This window comes from Arachis ipaensis, chromosome B2 (assembly GCF_059453495.1).
Source record: "Arachis ipaensis isolate K30076 ecotype BB chromosome B2, ASM5945349v1, whole genome shotgun sequence".
In the NCBI taxonomy this organism is placed as follows: domain Eukaryota; kingdom Viridiplantae; phylum Streptophyta; class Magnoliopsida; order Fabales; family Fabaceae; genus Arachis; species Arachis ipaensis.
Genome location: NC_142437.1, coordinates 111,420,668 through 111,429,178, shown reverse-complemented (window position 1 = coordinate 111,429,178; position 8,511 = coordinate 111,420,668). Strand labels below are relative to the sequence as shown.

General features: G+C 37.1%; 1 non-coding gene across 1 annotated transcript; it reads left to right on the top strand.

Moving 5' to 3' along the window:
* The first annotated feature begins 1,045 nt into the window (after nucleotides 1–1,045).
* LOC148575224 (small nucleolar RNA R71) lies at nucleotides 1,046–1,153 on the top strand. Its single transcript, XR_015905922.1, has one exon. It is a non-coding gene; the product is annotated as a small nucleolar RNA R71 (small nucleolar RNA).
* Nucleotides 1,154–8,511: the final 7,358 nt, after the last annotated feature.

Here is an 8,511-nt window from a genome sequence, read left to right as displayed (position 1 = left end):
TCATCTTCCCAAGTTTCAATACCAAATAATTTGGCATTCAGCTTCATGATTGCACCAAGAAACTTGGCAGTTTGCTCTTCAGTAACATCCTCATTCTCTTCAGAAGAGGAATACTCATCAGAGCTCATGAATGGTATAAGGAGGTTCAATGGAATCTCTATGGTCTCTAGATGAGTCTCAGATTCCTTTGGTTCCTTAGAGGGAAACTCCTTATTGATCACTGGACGTCCCAGGAGGTCTTCCTCCTTGGGATTCACGTCCTCTCCTTCCCTTACAGGTTCGGCCATTTTGGTTATGTCAATGGCCTTGCACTCTCCTTTTGGATTCTCTTCTGTATTGCTTGGGAGAGTACTAGGAGGGATTTCAGTGATCCTTTTACTCAGCTGGCACACTTGTGCTTCCAAATTTCTAATGGAAGACCTTGTTTCATTCATGAACTTACAGTGACCTTGGATAGATCAGAGACTAAGTTTGCTAAATTAGAAGTATTTTGTTCAGAGTTCTCTGTCTGTTGCTGAGTGGATGATGGAAAAGGTTTATTATTGTTAAACCTGTTTCTTCCACCATTATTAAAGCCTTGTTGAGGCCTTTGATCCTTCCATGAGAGATTTGGATGATTTCTCCATGATGGGTTATAGGTGTTTCCATAAGGTTCACCTAAATAATTCACCTCTACTATTGCAGGGTTTTCAGGATCATAAGCTTCTTCTGCATAAGAAGCCTCTTGAGTACTGTTGGATGCAGCTTGCATTCCATTCAGACTCTGAGAAATCATATTGACTTGCTGAGTCAATATTTTGTTCTGAGCCAATATGGCATTCAGAGTATCAACTTCAAGAACTCCCTTCTTCATAGGCGTCCCATTACTCACAGGATTCCTCTCAGAAGTGTACATGAACTGGTTATTAGCAACCATGTCAATGAGTTCTTGAGCTTCTGCAGGCATTTTCTTTAGGTGAATGGATCCACCTACAGAAGTATCCAATGACATCTTTGATAGCTCAGATAAACCATCATAGAATATATCCAGGATGGTCCATTCTGAAAGCATGTCAGAAGGACACTTTTTGGTCAGCTGCTTGTATCTTTCCCAAGCTTCATAGAGGGATTCACCTTCTTTCTGTCTGAAGGTTTGAACATCAGCTCTAAGCTTGCTCAGCTTTTGAGGAGGGAAGAACTTGGCTAAGAAAGCCGTGACCAGCTTATCCCAAGAGTTCAGGCTATCTTTGGGTTGAGAGTCCAACCACACTCTAGCTCTGTCTCTTACAGCAAAAGGGAAAAGCATGAGCCTGTAGATTTCAGGATCTACTCCATTAGTCTTAACAGTATCACAGATCTGCAAGAATTCAGTTAAGAACTGAAAAGAATCTTCAGATGGAAGTCCATGAAACTTGCAGTTCTGCTGCATCAGAGAAACTAGCTAAGGTTTCAGCTCAAAATTGTTTGCTCCAATGGTAGGAATAGAGATGCTTCTTCCATGTAAATTGGAATTAGGTGCAGTAAAGTCACCAAGCATCCTCCTTGCATTATTATTATTTTCGGCTGCCATCTCTTCTTCTTGTTCGAAAATTTCTGAAAGGTTATCTCTGGATTGTTGTATTTTAGCTTCTCTTAGTTTTCTCTTCAGAGTCCTTTCAGGTTCTGGATCTGCTTCAACAAGAATATTCTTGTCCTTGCTCCTGCTCATATGACAAAGAAGAGGGCACAGAAAAAATAATAATAATAATATGGATCCTTTATACCGCAGTATAGAGGTCCTTGTGTTAGTAGAAGAAAAGAAGAAGAAAATCTGAACTCAGAGAGAGAGAGAGGGTTCGGATTTTTGGTGGTGTGAGGAAGAGATGTTAGTAGATGAATAAATAAATAGAAGGAGATGAGAGAGAATGAATTTTCGAAAATAATTTTTGAAAAAGAGTTAGTGATTTTTGAAAATAGTTTTTGAAAAATGTTAGTAATTTTCGAAAATTAAGATTAAAAAATTAAAATAGTTAGTTAATTAAAAAGAATTTTTGAAAAAGAGGGAAGATATTTTCAAAAATTAGAGAGAGAGTTAGTTAGGTAGTTTTGAAAAAGATAAGAAACAAACAAAAAGTTAGTTAGTTAGTTGAAACAAATTTTGAAAATCAAATTTTTGAAAAAGATAAGATAAGAAGATATTTTTGAAAATATATGATTGAAATTAATTTTTTTGAAAAAGATTTGATTTTTAAAATCACAATTAATGACTTGATTCACAAGAAATCACAAGATATGATTCTAGAACTTAAAGTTTGAATCTTTCTTAACAAGTAAGTAACAAACTTGAAATTTTTGAATCAAAACATTAATTGATGATGTTATTTTCGAAAATTATGTGATAAAAAAAAAGAAAAAGATTTTTTTGAAAAATATTTTTGGAATTTTCGAAAATAACTAAGAAATTTGAAAAAGATTTGATTTTTGAAAAAGATTTTGAAAAAAAATGAGATTTTTAAATTGAAAATTTGATTTGACTCATAAAAACAACTAGATTTTAAATTTTTTTTTAAAAAAGTCAAATCTAATTTTCGAAATTTTAAGAGTGAAAAAGGGAAAGATATTTTTTTTATTTTTAAATTTTTAATGATGAGAGAGAGAAACATGAAAATGATGCAATGCATGAGAATTTTGGATCAAAACAATGAATGTATGCAAGAATGCTATGAATGCCAAGATGAACACCAAGAACACTTTGAAGATCATGATGAACATCAAGAACACATTTTTGAAAAAATTTTTTATGCAAAGAAAACATGCAAGACACCAAACTTAGAATTCTTTAATGCTTAGACATAAAGAATTCAGGAATGCATATGAAAAATAAGAAAAGACACAAAACATGCAAATGCAAAGATCAAACAAGAAGACTTACCAAGAACAACTTGAAGATCATGAAGAACACTATGAATGCATGAATTTTTCGAAAAAAATGCAAGATGAGTATGCAATTGACACCAAACTTTTAACTTGACTCAAGACTCAAACAAGAAACATGAAATATTTTTGGTTTTTATGAATTTATGATTTTTTTGTATTTTTATTTTAAAATTTTCGAAAATCATTTTAAAAAAGAACAAATAAGGATTCAAAATTTTTCATATGAATTCCAGGAATCTTGTACTCTTTAGTCTAAAACTTCAATCTGAGGGTTAGACATGACTTAATAGCCAGTCAAGCTTTAGCATGGATTTACATCCATTGAGGTGATTAGTTGAAGACCAATCCCAAAGGAGTTTGGGTATGGCTTTTCAGCCAGATAGGATTCAACATGTTACCATGAAACTCTAGAATTCATTCTTGAAAGTTTTGAAGCCATAGAATAATTTATTTTTGAAAACATTATTTTTATTATTTTTTTTTCGAAAACAAAGGAAAAATTTTTTGAAAGATTTTTTTTTAAAAAATTTTTTGAAAATAAAACAAAAAGAAAATTACCTAATCTGAGCAACAAGATGAACCGTCAGTTGTCCAAACTCGAACAATCCCCGGCAACGGCACCAAACCAAAAACTTGGTGCTGTTGCCGGATCAAAATTTGGCACTGATGTTACCGGACCAAAAGCTTGCCGAAAACTCGAACAATCCCCGACAACGGCGCCAAAAACTTGGTGCGCAGAAATTGTGATTACACTTTGATTATGTAAAATTCATTGCTCTTTCTTTCCCTGGTGATGGCGCCAAAAATATGATGCCAATACCATGGTTCACAACTTCGCACAACTAACCAGCAAGTGCACTGGGTCGTCCAAGTAATACCTTACGTGAGTAAGGGTCGAATCCCACGGAGATTGTTGGTATGAAGCAAGCTATGGTCACCTTGTAAATCTCAGTCAGGCGGATATAAAACAGTAATGGGGTTTTCAAAAATAATATAATAAAATAAGGATAGAAATACTTATGTAAATCATTGGTGAGAATTTCGGATAAGCGCATAGAGATGCTTTCGTTCCTCTGAACCTCTGCTTTCCTGCTATCTTCATCCAATCAGTCTTACTCCTTTCCATGGCTGGCTTTATGTAATGCATCACCATTGTCAATGGCTACTTTCGGTCTTCTCTCGGGAAAATGATCCAAATGCCCTGTCACGGCACGGCTAATCGTCTGGAGGCATCACCCTTGTCAATGGTTACATCCTATCCTCTCAGTGAAAATGGTCAACGCACCCTGTCACGGCACGGCTATTCATCTGTCGGTTCTCGATCATGCTGGAATAGGATTTACTATCCTTTTGCGTCTGTCACTAACGCCTAGCACTCGCGAGTTTGATGCTCGTCACAATTATTCAATCATTGAATCCTACACGGAATACCACAGACAAGGTTTAGACTTTCCGGACCCTCATGAATGCCGCCATCATTCTAGCTTACACCACGAAGATTCTGATTAAGAGATCTAAGAGATACTCATTCAGTCGAAGGTAGAACGGAAGTGGTTGTCAGGCACGCGTTCATAGGGAATGATGATGATTGTCACGTTCATCACATTCAGATTGAAGTGTGAATGAATATCTTAGAAGCGAAATAAGATGAATTGAATAGAAAACAGTAGTACTTTGCATTAATCTTTGAGGAACAGCAGAGCTCCACACCTTAATCTATGGAGTGTAGAAACTCTACCGTTGAAAATACATAAGTGAAAGGTCCAGGCATGGCCGAGAGGCCAGCCCCCAAAACGTGATCACAGGATCAAAATACAATCCAGGATGTCTAATACAATAGTAAAAGGTCCTATTTATAATAAACTAGCTACTAGGGTTCAGAAGTAAGTAATTGATGCATAAATCCACTTCTGGGGCCCACTTGGTATGTGTTTGGGCTGAGCTTGAAGTCTACACGTGGAGAGGTCATTCTTGGAGTTGAACGCCAGCTTTTGTGCCAGTTTGGGCGTTGAACTCCACTTTGCAACTTGTTTCTGGCGCTGGACGCCAGAATTGGGCAGAGAGCTGGCGTTGAACGCCAGTTTGCGTCATCTAAACTTGGGCAAAGTATAGACTATTATACATTGCTGGAAAGCTCTGGATGTCTACTTTCCGACGCAATTAGAAGCGCGCCATTTTGAGTTCTGTAGCTCTAGAAAATCTATTTTGAGTGCAAGGAGGTCAGAATCCAACAGCATCAGCAGTCCTTCTTCAACCTCTGAATCTGATTTTTCTCAAGTCCCTCAATTTCAGCCAGAAAATACCTGAAATCACAGAAAAACACACAAACTCATAGTAAAGTCCAGAAATGTGAATTTAACATAAAAACTAATGAAAATATCCCTAAAAGTAACTAGATCCTACTAAAAACATACTAAAAATAATGTCAAAAAGCGTATAAATTATCCGCTCATCAATAACAAAAAAAATATAAAATACAATAATTAAAAGTCAAATCTAGCTAAGATGCTCCTTTGGGTGAGTTTGACCCGCACTTTTGGCGTTCAGTGCCAGAACTGGCAATGAGTTTCCATTCGGTTCTGTCTTCTTGGGCACTAAATGCCAAACTCAGCGTTTAGCGCCCTTCAAGGCAGTGATTCCTGAAGAAAAGAATAAACTATTATATATTGTTGGAAAGCTCTGGAAGTTGGCTTTCCAACACCATTGGAATTGTATCAGTTGGATCTCTATAGCTCAAGTTATGCTTGTTGGAGTGTAAGGAGGTTAGGGTTGACAACATCCACTTTCTTCCTCTTTTTTTGCTCAAAACTCTGCCAAATTAGCCCGAATTTCACCTAAAATAATAAAAACACCAAATCAACTCAAAGTAGTATCCAAAGAGAATTTTAACACTAAAATATGATTAAACTTACTAAATTTAACTAGAAAATAAGCAAAAAATGAGTATAAGATGCTCACGCATCACTCACCAGGAGAACTCGCCTAATATAGGGTTCTGTGATGGGTTGGTAAATTGGCTAAATGAGGAGGAGGCTACAGAGTTAGAGTTGATGCCATCTATTGAAGAAATAAAGGAGGCAGTTTGGAATTGTGAATCAACTAAGGCACCAGGCAGTGATGTGTGTAATATGAATTTCATTAAGAAGTGTTGGGAGGACATTGGAGGGGAGTTCATTGAAGTGGTGATGGGATTTTTTCTAGTCATCTGTATTACCTAAGGATTTGAATGTTACTTGGGTGGCTTTGGCGCCAAAGTTTGTTGGAGCAAAAGAGATAAAGGACCTTCGGCCGATTAGTATGGTGGGTTGCGTATATAAGGCTATTTCAAAGGTGCTTGTTCGGAGGAGGCGGAAGGTAATGCCAGGTTTAGTAGGAGAAATGCAGAGTGCTTTTATGCAGGGTAGGAAAATACAAGATGGAGCGTTGATTGCATGTGAAACTATGCAGCGGCTGAAGTCGAGGAAACAGAGTTCGACGATAATTAAACTGGATTTTCAAAAGACTTATGATAAAGTTAGGTGGAGCTTTGTGGATATTGTGTTGTAGAAGATGGAGTTTGGCCATAGGTGGCGGGAGTGGATCAGAGAGTGTCTATGCTCGTCGTCTATGTCGGTACTCATAAATGGGTCTCCCTCTAAGCCCTTCAATATGGAAAGGGGTCTGCAATAAGGAGATCCAATTTCTCCTTTTCTGTTTGTGCTAGTTATGGATGTTCTCTATAGGATGATTGGGCGGCAGTGGAGAATGGACGCATTGCTCCTCTGTTAGTTGGAAGGGATAACATTGAGTTGTCACATTTGCAGTTTGCAGATAATATTATACTATTTTGTCCTACTGAAGAAGAGACTATCAAAAATTACAAGTGGCTGCTACATTTTTTTGAGATGATGTCAGGGCTGAGTATTAATTTTGATAAGTCCAACTTGATTTCGGTGAATTGTGAGCAGGATTAGACATGGCAGATGTGTCATCTATTGGGGTGTAATGAGGCGTTATTACTAGTCAAATATCTTGGCATTTCTTTGGGAGCGAATCCAAAGCTAGTCAAGATGTGAAAACCAGTGATTGATAAGGTGGAAGAAAAGCTAAGTTTGTGGAAAGCAAAAACTCTCAATAAAGCGGGTAAGCTGATTCTCATTAAATCTGTTCTTAATAGTCTGCCTATCTACTATCTCATCTTGTACGAAATACCGAAGGCAGTAGCGAAAAATTTGATTTTCTTACAGAGATGATTCTTGTAGAGTAAGGAGGATGGGAGGAACAGGATTCCTCTAGTGAAATGGGAAATTGTTCAAGCCCCAAAAAAGGCAGGTGGGCTAGGAGTTGATGACACGGTAATTCGGAATACAGCTCTCCTGTTCAAGCGGTGGTGAAGGTTTTCGAAAGAGGATTGCCACTATGGAAGAAAATTGTGTGCTCCTGTAATAACATGAATCCTTACAAGATGATTTGTGGGCAGCCTTTACCTATAAGAGGTAGTTTGTGGAAGGATATCTGTCAGTTACAAATTAGAGAGCCACAAGTGAGAGAGAAGACGATCAGTAAATTGGCTATGGAACTAGGAGATGGTAGGATGATACGATTTTGGGAGGACAACTGGTTACCGAGTGGTATGCTAAAGGATATGTTTCCAAAACTTTTCTCGATCTCAAATCTTAGAGGATCTGTTATAGGGGATTGTGGGTTCTGGGATGGGTTAGAGTGGATTTGGAATTTTCAATGGCGGAAAGAGTTATTTCCATGAGAGTTGGAAATAGTAAACCAGCTTCATGAGGTTCTACAATTAGTTAAACTAACAACTGAAAGAGAGGATAGAGTGTTTTGGAAATTTGATAAAATAGGAATTTACTCAACTAACTCCTTTGTACAGGTGTTGTAGGCAGAAGTACTACTGGAGAATATAACAAGCTATAGCTTCACTAGTACTATTTTGCGAGATTTGTCCCACCAAGGGTTGAGTTATTTACTTGGTTTGTGTTGGTTGGCAGGGTAAATACAGAGGAAAGACTGTGTAAATTTGGTGTTATTGATTAGAATGATCATATGTGTATATTATGTAATAAATATGTTGAAATGGCTTTTCACTTGTTCATTGGGTGTGAGCTCACTTGGCAGGTATGGTGTGCTTGGTTGTTCACTCTTGGAATGATGTGGGCTATTCCAGGTACACTAAAGCAACACTTTGAAAGTTAGATGGATATACCAGCAAGAAAGGTGGAGAAGAAAAGGCGGTTGATTGGCTTTTTGCTGTCATTTGGACAATTTGGTTAGAAAGGAATAATAGGATCTTCAACAGTTGATGCGTGAGCATCTTCTCTATCTTTTCCTAGTGAATTTGCATTCGAATTGTTGAGTTTAATCAAGATTTAAATATCTTTTAGCCACTATGGATGCTACTTTGAGTTGTGTGCAATTCTTTTTATTTCAGGTAGCATTCGAATGGATTTGATGGAGTTTCTGTAGAAAAAGAGAAGAAAGTGAATGATGCTGTCAACTCTGACCTCTTTGCATTCCAACGCAAATAACTTGAGTTATAGAGATCAAATTGATGTGATTTCAGTGGCATTGGAAAGATAACTTTTAGAGCTTTCCAACGATATAAAATAGTATACACTT